This window comes from Nycticebus coucang, chromosome 9, assembly GCF_027406575.1.
Source record: "Nycticebus coucang isolate mNycCou1 chromosome 9, mNycCou1.pri, whole genome shotgun sequence".
Lineage (NCBI taxonomy): Eukaryota > Metazoa > Chordata > Mammalia > Primates > Lorisidae > Nycticebus > Nycticebus coucang.
In genome coordinates this window covers 30731240-30753391 of record NC_069788.1, presented here as the reverse complement: position 1 = coordinate 30753391, position 22152 = coordinate 30731240, and positions in this window count along the sequence as shown.

Genomic DNA, 22152 nt, shown 5'->3' with positions numbered 1-22152 from the left:
TAGGTGGGACATTACATTTCTTAAACTGACTGAAGCCATCTACGACAACCCTACAGCCAATATCATATTGTTTGGAGTAAAACTGAAAGCATTTCCACTCAGAACTGAAACTAGACAAGGATGTGCACTCTTGCCACTGCTATTCAGTATAGTACTGGAAGTCCTAGCCATTGCAATCAGGCAAGAGAAGGAGACCAAGGGCATTCAAATGGGGACAGAGGAGGTCAAACTCTCGCCCTTTGCAGATGATCTGGTCTTACACCTGGAAAACCCCAGCGACTCAACTGCAAAGCTCTTGGAAGTGATCAAGGAATATAGTAGCATCTTAGGATACAAATCAATGCCCACATACCACCTTCTTATAAAGGTCTTCCCTAACAAACCCAGTCAGATGTTCTCGGAGAAATCATATTCCTCATAGTATTTATCATATACTTGGGATATTCACTTGGGAAATTATTCCTTTCAAATTTTTATATTCATTTCCTAGACTAAGCCACAAGCTCCGGAAGGCCAAGAACCAGATCTGCTTTCCTCATTATTAAATCTCCGACACCTGGAACAAGGTCAAACATATGATGGATACTCAAAACATTTATTAAATGAATAAATTATAAGTGAATTTATTATTTTACTGCTATTTTCTGAAAGTTTAGGATATGTCTGACTTTTAAAAAAAGAAGTTACATAAAATGGCTTTGGAAAAAAAGAAAGGAGAGGCAGCCTAACAATTTCAACTAGTTTCCAAAAACTAACTCTTACAGCTATTTAGAATTATCTATGCTAGACAGCAGTCATTCATTCTTTTAATTTAACCATTAATACTCATTTGTTAAGCTTTCAGCACTTTTAGGCAGAGAAAATCTTTCAGGCAGTCTTAGATTCAATGTAGTGTTTCCTTTTTAATTCATATTCAGATACATAAGTTCTTTAAAAGCTTCTTTTCTCCTCAGTTGTTAAAACCATGCATGTCAGTTCTTATAAGCCTCATTCAAATTCTTGTCTTGTTGGCGCTTTCCCCTAGTAGTTCTATTCAATCTGAAAGGTGTTTTCCTCAGCACATTCCCTCAGATTTTATTTTCCCAATTTCATCCTTTTTACTGCTGTTTATTTGGAGATTTTATTTACTTATTTTCAAACTGACTTTTTACTGCTCTTCTCCTGGCCTCGGGTCTCTGTCTGATGTTTGAAGAGGGTTGTGTCATTAGATAATGGGTAAATTCTTACCAATTTTTCTGCTTAATCCCAGCACATCTGTGCCATTTTATGACAACTACGATATCTTACGCTGCTCAGGGAAAAAAAAAAACGCATGAATGTCAGGGAAGGTCACTTGACTGTTCTGAGACAGACCCCCCCACTACTTTCACCCACCTCCCAAGAAGAACGACCCACGTATCAGGAAAACTGGATAGTTCTCCGTATTAGAGAGCATCTGCCCTGAGGGCCTTGTTTCCATTGTGTCTGGTTCTCTGAATTATGTTGTCCTTTTTTTTTTTTTTTTTTTGTAGAGACAGGGTCTCACTTTATGGCCCTCGGTAGAGTGCCATGGCCTCACACAGCTCACAGCAACCTCCAACTCCTGGGCTTAAGCGATTCTCTTGCCTCAGCCTCCCGAGTAGCTGGGACTACAGGCACCCGCCACGACGCCCAGCTATTTTTTGGTTGCAGTTCAGCTGGGGCCGGGTTTGAACCCGCCACCCTCCGTATATGGGGCCGGCGCCTTACCGACTGAGCCACAGGCGCCACCCTATGTTGTCCTTTTTAATGTCTTAGGAATATGATAAATGATAAGCATTCATTCTCTTTCACTTTCTAGGTAAATTCTTTGCCCATACTTGTCTTTTCTTTGACAGGTTGCTGAACTGATCATTATGGTATCCCATACTTGCAAAGCCTCTGTATAATTTCCAAAATACTTTCACACCTGACTTATGTCACAACTTTTCACCTCTAATCCTAGCTAGATAATTCAGTTACATAAAATAACCATGTGATGAGAGACTCCTATGTTTAAGGAATATACGGACTTTTCAGACAGTCTCTTTATTTGCCAACTATTGCAAGTTTGAAATTGATGTATTTGAAACAGAAAAGGACTATTGTAAAAAGATAGATACCAAAAATTAATGTAATAAAAAGAACAGGGATACTGATATTCAGTGCCCAAGGAGATCAAAAGGATGGAAGGATATTTGGCTAAAATTAAGGGAAAATGTTAGAGAAATGTGCATCTGTCTGCCTGCCTTTTGTCTTAGCCCGAGCTATCTTGTTGACTTATATTTGTGACTGCCACTCTTAATTCTTACTGAATATCCTGCTTCCACTTGAACATTCGCCCTCATTTGACCCATGACATCAGTTCCTATATCTGTCTTTAGTGTCTCAGTTCCACCTTTTTCATTTGGATCTTAATGGCACAGATTGCAACGCTCAGGATATTTTTCCGGAAAGTAGTCCTTTCTTTAGCAGTTGTTGACATTTTTGTTGAGCCAATTAAATGCGTCCAGTACTTTGCTGAACCTCTAGAGTTACAGAGTTTACACCCATAAGGAGTTTGTCATCAGTCAGACAAGTTGCAATCTAGACATACATGGTCATCAGTTTAAAACTACAGAAATTCAGCTCAGTGCCCGTAGCTCATCAGGTAGGGTGCCAGCCACATGCACCGGGGCTGGTGGTTCAAACCTGGCCCAAGCCTGCTAAACAAATAAAAAAATAGCCAGGTGTTTTGGCGAGGGCCTGTAGTCCCAGTTACATGGGAGGCTGAGGCAAGAGAATCACTTGAGCCCCAGAGTTCGAGGTAGCTGTGAGCTGTGAGTCCATGAAAAAAAAAGGAGCAAAAAAAGAGGAGACTTTGTCTCAAAAAATAAATAAATAATAAAAATATAGAAATTTTAAAAATATGTTTCTTCTCAAAATTTTTTCGCAGTCTTTATGATAAAGAAAATTAGAATTAGATATGTATAACCTATCAAGATATCAGATAAACCAGTTTACTACATGTGCAGTAAATAAAAACATCTATTCTTAATTATGAAAAATAAACCTAAAGATACATAAATATACACATTTCTCTGACAAGGAGATAAAACAAACCTTAGACCAATGTTGAAAACACATGAAAAATAAAGTTACTTTGTTTGTTACAGAGTTGACATAATTGTTTTCCCTTCAAGAAGTAAAAGGGTAGAGATTTAGAGAAATAAAATTCACTAGAATAACCTGTTCACCTTAACTTAAAGTAGATAAATGTACTCAAAGATAATTTCAAACAAAGTCTGAGTTTTAAAAATCTGTGCCAACTTTTTTAAAAATTTGTTAAATTAGGAAGGTTATTGAGGAGAAAACTCTTACCCAAAGATTTTGTATTAAGAGCCCAGAAAAAAATGGAGGGGTTATTGTTTTCTTTTTTTTTTTTCTTTCCTTCTTCTTCTTCTTTTTTAAATTACAGGTATCATATTCTTCCTTGTGTTTTGCATATAGAACCAATTTTTCTTGAGCAAAATCACACAAAGAACCACTCTTCATTACTGAAGAGAGTGGACATCAGACCTCCCATGCAAAAGATGATTAAAGTTGAGATGGGCAGATAGGACAAATGTCCTTTCCAACTGCAACTTCTTTCTTCTAGGGGAGGAAGGGGGAAGAAGATGCCAGTGTATTAATTTTCTACAAGGAAACTGATTAAGATTCTCTTTATGAAAACTTAATGCACATGAATTTGTAGCAATTGCCAGACTGTGAAACATCACCAAGAAATGTAGCTGAAGATTAGAAAGCATTGCTGAAACAGCACAGCCCTGAGAAAATTTGGGAAAAGTCACTTTATTCAATTGTTTTTAGCTTAATGAGGATCAGGCTCAGCACTTTCTACTGTATGCATTCTTAAATTGTTCATGGAACATTAGTTTCTAAGTAATTTTAAAATGTAGCATACAAGTTAAAAGAATTATGGAAGAAATATATTTGGAAAGCTTTGGGTTATATAAAATTCAGTTTATTTTTTCAAGACCTTGTGAAGTCTGTAAAGTACCAGAAGTATTCTATCTCCTTCTGGAAACAGATATAGGTGATGATGTCCCTCAAACACATTTGACTAGAGAAAACTTTTCTTAAAACCACTGTTCCCAAATACATGAGGATGATTACTTCTGGTGATCCGAAACAACTGACTATATTCCTACACTTTAACTTTTATGTCATATCATTCTTATAAGACAATTATTTTTTCAAGAATAAGGTTGAAGGGTGGTGCCTATGGCTCAAGGACTAGGGCACCAGCCCCACATACTGGAAGTGGTGGGTTCAAACCTGGCCTTGGCCCTGGCCAAAAACTGAAAAAAAAAAAAAAAAGAAGAAGAAGAAGGAGGAAAAGAAAAGAATTCAAACAAGTTATTAGAAATCATCTAGGGGTGAACTATTGCAAAATGTAGAAAGAATATATCTTCGAGCATGAAAGAGATATTTTATTCTTTCTCCACTTTCTCTTTCCCAAAAATAAGAATGTAGGATCTTCACCAGGGCATAAGGATTAGATGTCCAAATGTGAGGGTAGAGCTGGTTATATCATAGTTACCCTGAAATCTACAAAGTAATTAAATAATATCAATTGTATTTTATCTGAATTGCAATAACTACTATATTAAGAAAAGCAAAAAGTTGTGTGGTATAAAATAAGAATTTCATACTGAAAATATTAAATATGTAATGAAAAAAGCATATTGAATTTATTCTTCAGTCATAAATAACTAGATAGATAAATAAAATAGATGAAATACATAAAGCAACTATGTTCCGGCACTGAAAAGCAGGCAAGGTAGAAATGATGTCCTTGAGGGAAGAGAAATATCTAAGGTGAGATGAGCCCTACTTTCAAACTGACTTTCTGCTGGGAAGTACTTTCCAAACCACAGCAAAAAGAATCTAACAATAAACCAGCAATTTTATGGAGTGGAAAAAAATAGATACTAGAGATTAGGAATTACAAAAGCAGTTGGAATTTTAGAACAGCAGTGAGGATAGACCTGCAAAGAAAAAAAGCTCCAGAAATAATATCCATGGGCATGCTGCTGAGTTTTTAGCCAAACCTTAATCTACTTTTGAAAACAACAAGGCTCACTAAGTCTGGCAAAGCAAAACAAAACTGAATTAAACTAAGGGTATTGGGAGCTGAATGGAGTTTCTGAAAGCTAGACACTTCTGGAAAAGTTCAAGCCAGATCAGATACCAAGTTAAGATCCCCAAAATAACACACTTTAAGAGCAAGAACTATAGGTTTACCCAAATAAGGCTAAAGATAACATCCAACAAGATAAATTTAATCTAGTAAGAAATTAGCTGCCTCACAGAACAAAACTAAAACATCATTTGTATGAATATGACAAAATCCAGACTATAGCATTTAGCTGGCTAGCATACCATAAAAAACAGCAAGACATGAAAATAAATGGAAAATTCAGACTACAAGGAGGAGAGGGGGAAAAAAAAAAAACTAAAGCCAGAGATACCACAAAAGTTGGAGTTAGCAAACAAGAATTATCAAACAGGAGGCAGAGATGGTTGACTGAAGCCAGCTTTCCACAGAGGCTCCCGTCCAGAAGGAAAGTTAAAGGACAGAAAGTTAGTAAGTAACCTGGCAGATTAGAGCTGCACCAAGAGAGAAGGTTGAAGAATGCACATCAACCCTGCTGAGGCGAGCTGCAACCCCCAGGATACAAACAAAAGGTACAAAATCTATCACCAAGTGGGCAGGAGTCCCCTCCCCCATGAGAATGGCTCAGAGTACCCCATAACAAACAAGCAGAGTTCAAAAGTCCTCATATTATACTCCACGGGAGAGACCCTCTAAAAACTGGACCTACTTTCCCTACTAGGGTGCCATGGTGCTCTCCTGCCAGGCATAAAACTGTGTAAAATGGTATACATTCTCTACTTGCAATTCTGAGCTGCCATTCTCACTCTGAGGTCTGGAGGCCTGTCCCCCAGGAGTCCAGATTCTTGGGTGATTTCTTGAGGGGTGTGGACAGGCCTGGACAGCTGCTGATCATGCTGATTCTGCAGCACGGGAGTGAAGAGAGGATGGTCGGCTGAGAGAGAACCACACCAGAGCGGCAGTGCCCTGAGGCACAGAGCAGCAGCCTTTTTTTGGCAACAATAGGGATCACCCCTGGATATTCTGGAATCACACCCCCGTCTCTCTGGGCAACCAGAGGAGTCCGGGCACCTTCTCAGGTGGCAACCACCGGCAGAAAAGATCTGGGACAGAAACACAGGCCCTGTGAGTAAAGGGTTTGCCTGAGGCGGTACCGGCCTGGGTGGAACAGGGGACTAGAAAACTCATGCACAGTGCCAGCTGACTCCCAGGGTGGGGCTGACCCAGAGGACCACTTTACTGAGCCTAAGACTCACCTGGCCCCCAGGAGATCATCAGCCTAGACAAAGGAGGGCAGGAGGCTAGAACTGACAGCTAACTGTGCTGCAAATACAAACCTGCAGCAGCAAAGACAGGGCCTGAGGTGCAGGTTCTGTGAACTCAAAACAGCTTCTCCTCTGCAGGGGAATTTAGCCAGGATAGAAACAAATTCCGCAAAGTTGTTCTGTTCTGTCAGTAACATCAGTCAGGGGCAGGGCTGGAACTGAGTGAACATCCCCAGCCTCCATCAAGGCCTCACCTCCCCCTGCCAGATAGAGGCAGAGAGCAGCAGCCTGACTGAGGAAACACAGATTTCCATGTGATTCAGGCATGTGCAAACCTCTGGAGTATCTGCTCATTGGAGGCAACAGGGTCACAGCCCTGTGGGGTTATCAGTGACTGGGTGTGACAGAGGTGCAAGGTGGGGAAGGAGGCATCAACCTTCCCAGACTAATCTATTTTCTGGGTGGGTCCTCCTGACCTCACGGAGCACCGGAGCAAGTCATATTTGAGTTGTCAGCAGACCCCTGCAATCTAGTTGCCAGAGACCTTTTAAACTCTTCCACCTGAGATGGGTGCTGACTGAGACAATTGATTTGGACCTTTTGAACTGAGCCAATCGCCCAAGGACTATCCAAGTGGTGCCCTGGGTGTGTGGTTGTAGGAAGGTTTGATTTTCCTTTTCCAATTGTTGCCTGTTGGGGGCGGGATGACTTAATTGCTGGTATTTCTCCACAGCTGAGACTTCAACCCAACTGTATCACTAGGGTTGGACAAACCAGCTTAAAACAAGACAGAGCCACTTAGCCCCAACACACCAAACAGGTCCCCAGTTTCTCAGGGCTGCTTTATTATAGGTAAATCTATAAATATAACTCAGCACATAGACAAATTAAAAAACAAAGATCATATGATTCTCTCAATTGATGCAGAAAAAGTTTTTGATAATATCCAGCATCCCTTCGTGATCAGAACACTTAAAATAATTGGTATAGAAGGGACATTTCTTAAACTGATAGAGGCCTTCTACAGCAAACCCACAGCCAATATCATATTGAATGGAGTTAAATTGAAATCATTTCCACTCAGATCAGGAACCAGACAAGGTTGCCCATTGTCTCCACTGCTTTTTAACATTGTAATGGAAGTTTTAGCCACAGCAATTAGGGAAGAAAAGGTGATATATACCAACAATAGTCCAGCTGAAAAAAATAGTTAAGGACTCCTCTATTCCATTCACAGTAGTGCCAAAGAAGATGAAATATTTGGGAGTTTATCTAACAAAGGATGTGAAAGATCTCTATAAAGAGAACTATGAAACTCTAAGAAAAGGAATAGCTGAAAATGTTAACAAATAGAAAAAGATACCATGTTCATGGCTGGGAAGAATCATCATTGTTAAAATGTCCATATTACCCAAAGCAATATACAATTTTAATGCAATCTCTATTAAAGCTCCACTGTCATACTTTAAAGATCTTGAAAAAATAATACTTCATTTTATATGGAATCAGAAAAAACCTCGAATAGCCAAGGCATTACTCAGAAATAAAAACAAAGCAGGAGGAATCACGCGACCAGACCGCAGACTATACTATAAATCGATAGTGATCAAAACAGCATGGTACTAGCACAAAAACATAGAGGTACCCTGTTTCCCCGAAAATAAGACAACCTCCGAAAATAAGACCTACTTACAGGAAAGATAAGATGTCCCCTGAAAATAAGACCTAGCGCATCTTTGGGAGCACACCTTAAAATAAGACACTGTCTTATTTTCGGGGAAACAGGGTAGATGTATGGAACAGAATAGAGAACCAAGAGATGAATCCAGCTACTTACTGTTATTTGATCCTTGACAAGCCAATTAAAACTATTCAGTGGGGAAAAGATTCCCTATTTAACAAATGGCGCTGGGTGAACTGGCTGGCAACCTATAGAAGACTGAAACTGGATCCACACCTTTCACCATTAAAGATGGACTCTCACTGGATTAAAGATTTAAACTTAAGACATGAAACTATAAAAATACTAGAAGAGAGTGCAAGGAAATCAGTCTGGGAGAGTATTTTATGAGGAGGACCCCCCGGGCTATTGAAGCAGCTTCAAAAATAAACTACTGGGACCTGATCAAACTAAAAAGCTTCTGCACAGCCAAGAACATAGTATGTAAAGCAAGCAGACAGCCCTCAGAATGGGAGAAGATATTTGCAGGTTATGTCTCCGACAAAGGTTTAATAACCAGAATCCACAAAGAACTCAAACGCATTAGCAAGAAAAGGACAAGTGATCCCATCACAGGCTGGGCAAGGGACTTGAAGAGAAACTTCTCTGAAGAAGACAGGTGTGTAGCCTACAGACATATGAAAAAATGCTCATCATCTTTAATCATCAGAGAAATGCAAACCAAAACTACCTTGAGATACCATCTAACTGCAGTAGGAATCCCAAGACCAGAGATGTCGGTGTGGATGTGGAGAAAGGGGACCACTTCTACACTGCTGGTGGGAATGCAAATTAATACATTCCTTTTGGAAAGATGTTTGGAGAACACTTAGAAATCTGAAAATAGATCTGCCATTCAATCCTATAATTCCCCTACTAGGTATATACCCAGAAGACTAAAAATCACATCATAACAAAGATATTTATACCAGAATGTTTATTGCAGCCCAATTCATAATTGCTAAGTCGTGGAAAAAGCCCAAGTGCCCATCAATCCACGAATGGATTATAAATTGTGGTATATGTACACCATGGAATATTATGCAGCCTTAAAGAAAGATGGAGACTTTACCTCTTTCATGTTTACATGGATGGAGCTGGAACATATTCTTCTTAGTAAAGTATCTCACGAATGGAAGAAAAAGTATCCAATGTATTCAGCCCTACTATGAAACTAATTTATGGCTTTCATCTGAAAGCTATAACCCAGTTACAACCTAAGAATATGGGGAAGGGGGAGAGGGAGGGGAGGGAGGAGGGAGGATGGGCAGAGGGAGGGGGATTGGCGGGATTACACCTAAGGTGCATCTTACAAGGGTACATGTGAAACTTAGTAAATGTAGAATATAAATGTCTTAACACTGTGTTAACCAGTGTGATGAAAATATGTCAAATGGTCTATAAAACCAGTGTATGGTGCTCCATGATCACATTAATGTACACAGGTATGATTTAATAAAAAAAAAAAAAAGAAAAAGAAGAATGCCACTGTGAAGTAGCATCTGAACCTGAATCTAAGGAGATTTGGCACCAACTTTCATATCAAAGGTTTCCCCAATATAAATAGTTTTCTATTCCTTTCATATAAATTTGCATCTTACCAAAAGTATAATGGGCATTACTCTAAATGTCCATGTTGCCGTTATATGGTCAACTAATTCTTTGACTGAATAAAAGATTTTATGTGTTAAAAAAAAAAAGGATTATCAAACAGTCATCATAAATATATTTTTGTGTGTTCCTCAATTTATTGTAAAGAATGCAACTCAGATACAACCAAAAAGAAGAGATGTATAGGGTGAGGAAAGGAGTGGGAAGAAGATTGTGGAAAGCAGTTAATCCTGTTAAATAGCTGTGATTAAAAAAAAATGCTCTGTCCTTCTGTGTTCTGCCAAAGCAGCTTACAGCAAAGAAACACCCTTTTCATAATAACTTAGACTGTGTTCTCCTTTTCCTATCACAAAGCCAGCCTCAGGTTCTGTAAATTCCCTTTTGTGCCTTGTACACAAGTAGCTGAACGGTTTAGTCTTTGTGGCAAGAACAAAGTATTTATCAATCAGCCTTTGCTCGAGTTTTTCTCCTTGTCCTAAGCTCACCCTCAGCCTGAGCCAACACACGACCCATCTTGATACTCCCAAGAGCAGACTAACTTCAAGGTGAAATACTCTGTCCTGCAATCTGATTTCGCGGCCCTCCCTCCTGCCTTCCCCTACCACTTTCTTTCTAATGCTGTTTCCCTTTCCCTGAGAAAGCTTTTGTCTGCCTAACCCTAGAGATGCTTGCCAGTGGTATAATTAGTACTTTCTCCTTTGTACTATTTCTTTGAATAAAGTCACTTCTTAACTAAACCCCAATGTATTTTTTTTCAGAGTGCTTGAAAACCGCCCAAGACAATAACAATTATACCCTCAGAAAGGGCATTACAACTCCACTTCCATCCCAGCTGTGCCTTATCCCAACGTAAAGGGCTCCTCCCATGGTGGCATGAGCTGCCTGGGACACCTGCGGGGGAGGCTTCCCAGGAAGAAAGAACTGGGCTTTCAATGACTTGTTGCTGGATCAGGATTGACCTCTGCTTGGAGTTGCTTGGCTCACATCTCTGCTTCTCAGCATAAGTTATTCATTTAATTTAATTTAATTTAATTTTTTTTTTGAGGCAGAGTCTCACTATGTCACCCTCGATAGAGTGCTGTGACGTCACAGCTCACAGCAACCTCCAACTCTTGGGCTTAAGCAATTCTCTTGCCTCAGCCTCCCAAGTAGCTGAGATTATAGGTGTCCACCACAACACGGGGCTATTTTTTGGTTGCAGTTGTTTAGTTGGCCAGAGCCAGGTTCAAACCCGCCACCCTCAGTGTATGTGGCTGGTGCTGTAACCACTGTGCTATGGGTGCCGAGCCTATTCATTTAATTTTAAATGAAAAAAAAAAAAAAAGTGATTAAAGAATCCAACAAAATCACTCAAATTTCATATTTATGTTCATAGGAGGCAAGAAAATTGTAAGACAATTACATTTCATACCTCAAGAGGAAAAGCAAAAGTATCTCTTTCAGAAAATGAATATGTTGCTTCATAATTTCCATAACAGATCATTTAATAAACAATTAATCATACGTGAACCTTCTAGGAGTTGCTGTCCCTCTATAGGCTTCATCAATAATAAATTTTGATTTTCAGATAACAGGATATAAAACAGAGTTACCCACTGTGAACATTTCTCCACCATGCACAAGACAGGAGCTGATGTTTTGGTAAATGTTTGCCCTTCAACAATTTATCTACCACACTGTCTTGTGCAAAGTATTCATTTTTCTGCAGCCATAATGGAAGAAAGACTTTTCCCTATTTCTTTTATCGGGTAGCATGAAAAAACTTAAACCCTGGATTCTGTTTGGAATCACCACCGTCCCGCTAAAAAAAGAACACACCTGAAAAATACTGTATTCACTCTTAAATGAAAAAATTAATTTTGGATCTTTAAGAAACAAAATATATGACTAGATTTCTTTTTTTTTTTCTGAAATCCACCTCTATGTTGCCTCCTTGGAAATATTTTCTTATTTTTCAAGTTCTACCGATAAAATACATTTTACCATTAATGAAAAGCTAATGGTAAAATAAGTGAATGAACATTTTCAAAGTAACCAAATCACAGTGCTGATTGAAACAGAGCCATGTCTGATTCCAGTGTGAAGTTCATGGCCATCCTTCCACCCACATCCTGCCCGCTGAAGTTCTTGACGGCTACAGTCCGACCAGACCTGCTGTGTCCCTCTGTGCGCTCAGAGTATACTTTGATTTGCAAATTCTTTCACCACCTTGCTGGAGAGGGTTTTCCTTCTTCTTTGGATTAGCTTTTATCCCTTCACAAATCTGGAGACTTTAGAGGGCAGGAATCATTTTCACTTTGACTCTCAGTCCCAGCATCTAATTGGCTAACCTCCAACGTATCTACAAGGAATGGAAACTGGGGTTGGGGAAAGAAAATCTAAGGTTCCAAAGGGCTTGCAAGATTTTACAATAAGTTCCAGTATTTAACAAAGTTCGATATTAGCCAAAAGATTTTATAAATTAGTGGTATTGGCAAAACTACCTTTTTCATACATTAATAAAACCAAATGCAAAAAGATTTCCCATTTATGGTCACTATTTACAAAGGTGCATAAGCAAAGATTCACTAGATGCAAAAAGCTAGAACCATAAAAGAAAACATTGTTAAGTTGGACTTCATCAAAATTAAAAACTTTTACTCTTGAGAAAGCACTATTAAGAGATAAAAGACACTATCAAGGACAAAACTTTTGCAAAATTCATATCTGATACATGACTAGTTAAAAATCTCAGTAAATACATGAAGAAATGATTTGAACAGACACCTCACCAAAAAGGAGATGCAAAAAGCAAACAAGCACAGGAAAAGATGTATGATACCAGCATCAGTTGTCATCAGGTAAGGGTAAAATAAAACCACACTTTTTTAGAAAGGCTAAAAATTAAAAATAAAATGAAAATTTAAAAATAAAATGAAAGCACTGACAAGGATGCTGAGGGAAATGCAAAATGATTCAGCCAAATTGAAAAATAATTTCATACTCTTGTAAAATTAAACTTGCACTTACAATACAACTCAGAAATTTCACTTACCAGAATTTAACTGGGAAAAATAGAGACACGAACCTATATCTGAATGCCAGAACAGCTTTCTTCTTCTTCTTCTTCTTTCTTTTAACTCTTGATCGCTAAAAGCTGGTAATCAAAATGCTTATCAGTTGGTGAATGGGTAAGCAAATTGTGATACACTTACGTACCGAAATATTACTTAAGAGTAAAAAGGAACAAAATTATGCATTATGTTGATATATGCAACAAAATTATGAATCTCAAAGACATTATGCTAACAGAAAAACTCTGAAAGACTACATATTATGGGTTTTCAGTACATGGGATTCTTGAAAAGGCAAAATCATGAAAGAAGGAATTAGTTTAGCCGTTTCTAGAAGTAAGGATGAGGGGACAGTATTAAACAAGGGGTGACAGAGATGTTTTATATCTTACTGTGATGGTGGATAAGTGAATACATAATCTGTCAAAATCTATAAGATTATATGCCTAAAAAGGGTGAATGGTATCATATTTAAATGATATCTTCATAAACAACAACCTAAGGGTCTGCCTTATTAGCCACAGTATAGGTATTAAATGAAAATTCTCATCCAGTGTAATTGTCATAACAACAATGTACTTATCTTTGTGACTTTAAAGTGGGATAATTTTTTAAATGCATATGAGTAAAACAAAGATATAACACAGTAAAGATCAGGTTAAAATACATATAGGAGACTATAAAAATCACGACTGGTATCTCAGAAAAAGAATGTTCCATTTGAAAATAAAAATTGAGAAATTTTCAAAGCATGAAGAAAAAGGAGGACAACTATGAAAAAAATATAAGGGTGATAGGTATAGAAGACTGAGAATGTAAAATAAACCATAGAAATATAACGTTCCTGTGAAAGAATAGAAAGAACAATCAAAAACATGAAGAACTTGTGTATACAGATAGAGTATCATGAACCAGAGGGTTCACTGTACTTTTGGAAAACACATTGTACATTTACCAAAAAGAAACACACACACACACACACACACACACACACACACATACATAGTCTGGGGGAAAATATTGTTACAAAGATAAAAGGGGGAAATCTCACAAGATGTAACTTAATTTTTATATAGCAATTTCAAAATCTTTTGCAATTTTAAAAGACAGATGATAATGAAACACTGTTGACTCCGATCATTTAAAGGAAAAGCAAAGGTGCATCAAATAATCTCCTAAATTCTTGGCAACTTTGATAATCTTACTCTTACTTGATTTATACAGAAATAATTTGATGTATAATAAGAAGTCTATTTACTTTTTGAAATCTCTCATATAAAAAAATCATTACTAGATAAATCTAGAAGAGCGTTTGTTATTATTTGTATGTATCATTAAACCCATTGTTATGGGCCAAATTATGTCCCTTCAAAATTCTTACATTAAAGTCATAAACTGCCAGTGCCTTGGAATGTGACTCCATATGGAGAGAGGGTCTTTATGGAGATAATTAATTTAAAATGAGGTCATTAAGGTGACCCCTAACCTTATACAATAGGTGTTCTTCTGAGAAGAGAAGATTAGAACATGCAGACACAGCAGAGAGGCCACATGAAGACACGAGGAAAAGACAGCAATCTGCAAAGCCAGGAGGGGCTTCAGAGCACAGAAGCCCACCACCACCTGGATCTAGAACTCCAGCCTCCAGAACTGTAAGAACAAGTTTCAGCCACACAGTTGTGGTATTGCTATTGCAGCCCTAGAAAGCTGATCATACAGCGAGAGGTTTAATTTGAACTGAAGAATGAAATGCTGGGCTTTTGAAATGTGTTTTCTGGTTTTGAAGAAGAAGCTTAAGCCAAGGGGAAATGGGAAATGGAGAACACTGCAAGGCCATGACTTGGTTATTGGCTGTAGAGTGTGTCTCAACACATAAAATTAAGGGAATTTCGGAATATGTGTCTCAAATTGGGAAAAGACTCTTAGTTTACTTAGGAGTGAACATCCGTATTCTTTCACATTTTATGTGCATTCTTCTCTTGGCAGATAATATACTTTGCATTTAGGTAAAACATATGGACTTTTGAGGGGGTAGACCTTGCATATTTGAGCATGTTTATTACCTTTGCATATGAAGGAAATAGTTGAAATTCATTCTGGGGTCAGTAGTAAGGAAGAAAATCACTTAGCATCCTCAACGATTCTCTGATGGATGAGAATTCCTAATGTAGCTCTAACTTCAATGTGAGGCTTCAGTGACTTTCCTTGTTTGCTATTTCTGGTCTTCAGAGGCCCTTTAAGTTAGGTACTGTACAAAAGAATGTCTCTTTGACATTAAAAACTTTGATCTGTCAGTGTTTTCAACCAAAATATATTATACTCCAAGTAAAGACAATCAGAGGGAAACAAAAGGGAAATCCAAGGATCATAAGGCTTTTAAAGATGCACCTAATCTGAATACAAACAGGTGTGGAAAGATCCTCTATCAATAAGATAATGGCAGGTCAGAGAGAGTCCCAGAAGAGAAGGAACAGAGAGAAAGAAAGGAAGGTTCTTTTCTTTCTTTCTTTTTTTTTTTTTATGCAATTTTGGCCAGGGCTGGGCTTGCACCCACCACCTCTGGCATATGGGGTCAGTGCCCTACTCCTTTGAGCCACAGGCGCTGCCCAGGAAGGTCCTTTTCTATCTTTCACCACCAGAAAGAAAGAGACAGAGGTGCAAGGGAGGTGGCTGCATTCGAGGATAAAAATAAAAGTGATGCGATGACAAGGCATCACTGAAGAAGGACACTAGAACAACAACAGTGTAGCAGTTACTCGAATTGCTCTATAAAATCACTGGGAGAATAAAAGATTAGAAAGTAAGCTATCCAAATTTAGCATCTGAAATATTCCTGATAATGGATGCCAAGAAAGAGGATCATCTTCCCTTATTCCTAAATCCAAAATTCTCTAAGTTTATTTCTTTCTTTCTTAAGTAGAACCAAATCTGTGCAACGAGCATAAATGGTGTTAGAAGAAAATGCACTAAATTGATTGTGAGACAGAGGCGTCTAGGTCTTACCAACAGGCCTATCAGCTCAGATTTTGCTAGTCTGTTTCCTACCTGTTCACATTTAGTGGAATTCAAACCAAATAGCAAGAGTAGAAAGGAAAATGCTAATTCTTTGTCTCAACTATTCTCTCTGCTTTGTGCCGGACCTGCAAAAGAATAACTCTGAAGCATCTGAGAAAGCAGCCATGGGAACACTCAGCTCCACCAGAGACCTTCACACAGAACCAGGCACCCTTTTCTCCAGCTGCTCTGAGTGAGAATCACAGTGAATTCATTGAAGGACACGTGAGATGGAAAATTGAAGATTCTAAGCTATCAATTTACTTCATCTTCAATTATTCCTCTGGACTACCTCCTTCCTTAATTTACCTGTGAAGTGATTACGAAAAAAAGCATACCATATAATGTTGAGGAAGGGGAGAGGGGGCAATATGGCTGCCTAGAGACACTGGCAACCAGATCATTCCAAAAAGAAGAAAAAGTTTCAGGTGAAAAAGAAGCCCAGGTGAAATACTGAGGAAAAGGTGCTTGAACTTACCCTTTCTGGAGCTCCCACAGGAAGAAATTGTGGAAGCATCGTTTTGGCAGAGACTGAGCCCCCACAGGAAAGATGGGTGAGAATGTTTGCTTTTCTCCCTCACACCTGTGGCAGTCTTCAAGCTCCCACGCCGTCGGAGAGCCATTCTACCCTGATGAATCCAGGAACATGGGAAGAGAGCACTGGGCTGTGGGGGGCACATCGGGCACTTCCCTCCACCACAGACCCAAGATGAAACAGCAAGCAGCACAATGCACACGATGCGTGTCTCTATCTTACGGAGAAAGTCAAGTGCACGTGCACACGGTGGGGGCCTCCATCCTGCTGGGGAAGTCAAGTACATGTGCACAGATGGGGAACTCCATCCTGCCAGGTAAGTCAAGTGCATGTGCACAGGATGGGTGCCTCCATCCTGCTGGGGAAGCCAGCTGTCCTGACTCGGAGGTCTCAGCCCCTGGGTCTCTACATTGCCAGACCCACAGCCAATGCTTGCACTATGTGCATCCTCTGTTAACACAATTAACATCTCACCAACCAACTCTTGTCATGTGCCCTCTTCAGGAACTCTGAGCTACAGGGACAGGGTCTTGTACTTCTGGATACCCAATTCTTCAAAAAAGATAAAAACATGCAATTAATATGTATGTATATTATCAAACTTAATTATCATAGCAATCCTGTAATAACTGTTATTCCCATTTCACAGATGAAAAAAATGAAGCTTAGAGATAATAAGTAACCCAACTACTGCCCTTCGGTTAAGAAGTGATAGAGCTCAGATTCAGCTGTACATCTGTCTGACCCCAAACTGACGTTGGTGACATCTGTTAAATGGAAGAAATGAATGGAAGGAGCAAACCATGTAATCCCAGGAAATGTTTAAAGGTATAATACAGGCTAAGCACTGTGGTTCAGGCCTGTAATCTTAGCACTCTGGGAGGCCAAAGAAGGAGGATCCCTTGAGGCCAGGAGTTTAAGAGCCTGAGCAAAAGCGAGACCCCCAGGTCTACAAAAATAAAAACAGTTAGCTGCAGGTGATGGTACACACCTGTAGTCCCAGCTGCTCTGGAGGCTGAGGCAGAAGGATGCTTGAGCCCAGGAGTTTGAGGTTTCAGTGAGCTATGATGACCCACTGCATTCCAGCTGAGGCAACAGATTGAGACCCTGTCTCAATACATACATACACACACACATACATACATACATACATACATACATACATACATACATATCAAATTTGTAATATAAAGCAAGTGAATAAAATGCAAAATAAAATATACAGTAAGCAATTACTTAAAATTTGTATCCAAAATATACCTATCCTGAGCAAGAATTCTTCCCTCACTGGATATAGCCAGGTGGGAGCTGAATTCCCAGCAATTAAAAAAGTATAAAAGAGATTCTTATCTCTTCCTTTAGGTCATACCAGTGCCTGGTCAACTTCTTCCAGCTATATTCTACTATGACCAGGCCCCTGAGTTTTTAGTGAAGGCCCCAGGTGAATTCAGGAACAGAAGTATGTTTCTTTTCTTGGGCGTCCCTTTCATTTGGTGGCAATGCATCACAGGGACACGTGAATGAAAGCAGCTGAAGAGTTTTAGCAGCAGTGGAAGTATGACTTCATCAGAGGGAGACACTCTTGGATTCCAGGCCTCAGTGAAAGTCGTGAATGTAAATGTGTTCCCACAGGTTTTGTGCAATGCTTTTTTAATAATGAAAAGGTATCCCAAAAGTAATATCTCTGGGACGTTATGTTTAAGTATTATGATATCTTTAATTAAAGAAGGTATGCCCATAGGAAAATAGAAGAGATGTACTAGGAAAGTAGGACGGGTTCAGATTATCTAAAAGTGTAATGAAGTAGTTGATTTCCTCTCTGGGGCTCATATTCAGAGGAAGTTTGATAAAACCAGTTACCGACCGACCGAGTAGCTCAGGAATGTGCACACAAATTAGAGCCACCTGTTTTCTAAGTACACAATCCTCTTTTTACACTCACTTTACAGAAGCCCTGAGACATAGAGTTTGCGATGAACAATGGAAGGTCTGGCTTACTCATTCTTTGAATATTTCTCATGCACATGAGCAAAGAAAATGCTTGCACCATGAAAATGTTTGCTCTATTTAGAAAGTGAAACTTGACCTTTGTTCCTAAATTGTGAGTCATGTGGACACTGACCTTAGAAATGCTACATAACAGTATTTAATAAATAGAAGTACCATCATGAAGTAGCTATTAGTAACTTTTGACATTCGAAAATAAAATAAATAGTTTGGATTCTCACAATATAAATTTGAAGGAAAAACAGTCTTTTCCCTACTTTATCTTTTACTTGGTCTCCTAATCCTTATCCAGAACCTCAAAACCTTTAGTCCTAATTATAGCACAAATAAATGCAGTCATGTGCTACATAATTACATTTTATTCAAGAGTGAACAGCACATACACAATGATGGCCCCATAAGATTATAACACCATATTTTTACTGTACCTTTTCTATGCTTAGATATGTTCAGATACGCAAATACTTACCACTGTGTCACAATTGCCAACAGTATTCATTTCAGTAACATGTAGTATATGGACAAATTTGTAGCCTAGGAACAATAAGCTGTTGTTCAAATAGGGTAAACCTAGGCTATACCAGGAGGTTTATGTAAATACCTTCTACAAGGTGGGTGGTGGCTCACGCCTGTAATCCCAGCACTCTGGGAGGACCAGGCCTGTGGATTGCCTGAACTCAGGGGTTCCAGACCAGCCTGAGAAAAAGTGAGACCCCATCTCTAAAAATAGCCGGGCGTTGTGGCAGGTGCCTGTAGTCCCAGCTACTTGGGAGGCTGAAACAAGAAAATCGCTTGAGCCCTAGAGTTTGAGGTTGCTGTGAGCTACGACACCATGGCACTCTACCAAGGGCATCAAAGTGAGACTCTGTCCCAAAAAAAAAAAAAATACACTCTACAATTTTGCACAGTGACAAAATTACCTCTAACACATCTCTCAGAATGTATCCTTGCCCTTAAGGAAGGAACGCATGAACATATAGCTGGTGGAACTTAACCATTATCAAGTTCAAAAAGTTCTGACAGAAGGAGCCAAATTGGAAATTTTCTCCTGAAAAGTCTTTTTGAGAGATAGTAATAAAGGATTAACAAAACTTATATTCCAAACATGGTGCAGGACTCAGGGATATGAAGATGAATAAATAGCTCCTGATCACAAGGAACTCATCAATTCTGAAGAATACAGATGAATAAAGAGATAATTATGGTGGAGATGTGCACACGGGGACAATGGAAGGGCTTCTTAAATATCTACCTAAGCTGAGATCAAGAATATGTGTGGGTGTTGACCAGTCAAAAGGGGAGGGTGCGGGAGAGTGAAGTAGGGAAAGACATGCCAGACAGAAGCGGTAATCCAAGCAAAAGCAACACTCTGAGAATGAGCCATGGGGAGCTATGAAAAGCTCTAAATCACCAAGTTGTAAACAGTAAAGGACAGAATGCAAAATACGGGACTACAAAGTTATAGGCAGGGAATGGATCACAGATGAGACTATTTTCCACATGAAAAAATGGATCCTTGAGAAGTCATTGAAGGATTTAACGCAATCAAGTGGCATCATCAAACCCACATTTTAAATAGATCACTTTCATAGTCCCTTGGAGAATATACGCTCAGACTGAGGGCTATCGGTCAAATGGGAAACTCAGAGAGACAGGAATTTTTTTTAATGAAGAAAGAAACACCCACACAAGAGAATGGGCAGGGAAATACTGAGAGAAGCTATGGACTGTGGTGTTACGATTGTCACAAAAGTAGAATGTGGTTTGGAGAAGTCGGAGGTCAACAGCAGCAAGTAAAAGAAAGCGATCCGAGAAGGCAGTTACTGACAGATGTGCAAGGGCGTTCTAATGAGGAAATCGGCCAGGACTTTAACAAGAGTGTTTTCCTATGAGCAGTAAGGGCTGGAAGTGCGGTAGAAGCCGGAGGGCCATGGATCACAGAGCAAACAAGGGCTGAGGGGAGGTGGTGATAGAGCAAACACTCAGGGGAGTTGGTGTGAGAAAGGGAGAAATATCGGGTGACAATGGGCCTCTCAGCCAGGGCATGGACAGAGGCCAAGTGAAGCATTCAGGACAGAGAGAAGGGATAGAGGCAGACAAAACAGAGGAGATGTCTAAAAAGGCAAGGCCTAGACAGAGAAGTGAGAAGGTGAGATCTGAAAAGGTAACAGAGCTGAAGGGGCAACCAAGCCTCCAGAAACAGGATGGAGCCACATGTTTCCATCACCAAAGCAAGAATTTGAGTGAATTAGTGTAAGTCTGTAAGGCTCAGTTTCTTGGTGAAGAATTAAAACAAGTACAAGGGTTGACCTGACCTCATAAGACAACTTCGGGGGTTTGTGTTGTTTTGTTTTGTTTTGGTTTGCTTGTTTATTGTATCATTTACACTTTGAGAGAAAAATATTGGGCTGGAAAAGAAAATTTATGCTAACAGTTTCAAAGAGCATGTGGAAGATCAGCCTCTTACCCTAACATAGCCACGCCTTCATCCTGAGGGACTGAACGCATCACTTTGCATCTCTGGGGAAACATGTTCATCAGAATCAGTACAAATCCACGCCTCTCATCAGCGGCTTTTTGTGAATGCCCAGAACACTTGCACGGTCATCTCCTGCATTAATGCTCAGCACACTGTCAGTTAAATCTTGTGACATCGGGGAATGTCAGGTTTTCTCCCCTCAAGGGTACCGTTAGAAAGAACAGCCAGTTGTTTTTAATTATCATCGATTTTCTTGAAACTGGCTATTACCCTCAAGCCTTAATTTTTTTTTAATTTCTTCAGATAAAATAACACTTCATTTGGTAAGTCTTACTTCTTCTAATGTTTTTGGCTAATTGAAGAGTTTGCTACGTATTTCAGTTTCATTCAATTTGGGTTTACATCGGTGCATATTTCTCATTATCAGAAAACTTTGATGTGTGACACTTAATTCATAATGGGGACAAAAGCATCATATTATTACAATCTGAGGTTTCTCAAACTGGTAGGTCCATATATCACATCACACTTATCCTCCACCTCTCTGTTTGAGATGATGGTCCCATCTCTAGCTTTCCTGCATCCCACCAGATACTGAGCACCTTCACTCAGAGGGTAGGGCTAACGCCAGGCACCACAATAAATATGCAGAAAATGAATGGACCTCAGTCTTACATGATGAAAAGGCCCATTTCTAATTAAAATTTTTTTTGGGGGTGGGGGGGTGGCACCTGTGGCTTAGTTGGGAGGGTGCATGCCCCTTATACCTAGGGTGGCAGGTTCAAACCCAGACCCGGCCGAACTGCAACAACAAAAAAATAGCCAGGTGCCTATAGTGTGGCGGGTGCCTGTAGTCCCAGCTGCTTGCAAGGCTGAGGCAAGAGAATCACTTAAGCCCAGGAGTTGGAGGTTGCTGTGAGCTGTGTGATGCCACGGCACTCTACTGAGGGCCATAAAATGAGACTCTGTCTCTACAAAAAAAAAAGTATATATATATATATATATATCGCCCCCCCATGGCCCTCCCATGGATACACCAAGCTCCCACTTCTCTCTTTAGAGCCCAGTGCTATAAGTACTAATTGCTACATACTTCTTGGGAAGACAGTTCCATAAAACCTCACTTCCCGATGGCACTAGGTTTGTCTTTGAGGAGTCATTGAAGAAACCAGGATTATTGGAGTTTGTCTGCTTTGCTCATAAGAAGTCTAGTAATAAGCAACGTTCACATATCTTTTTTGTTTCCTTCCCCCTAATCGTATCTTTGGGGAGA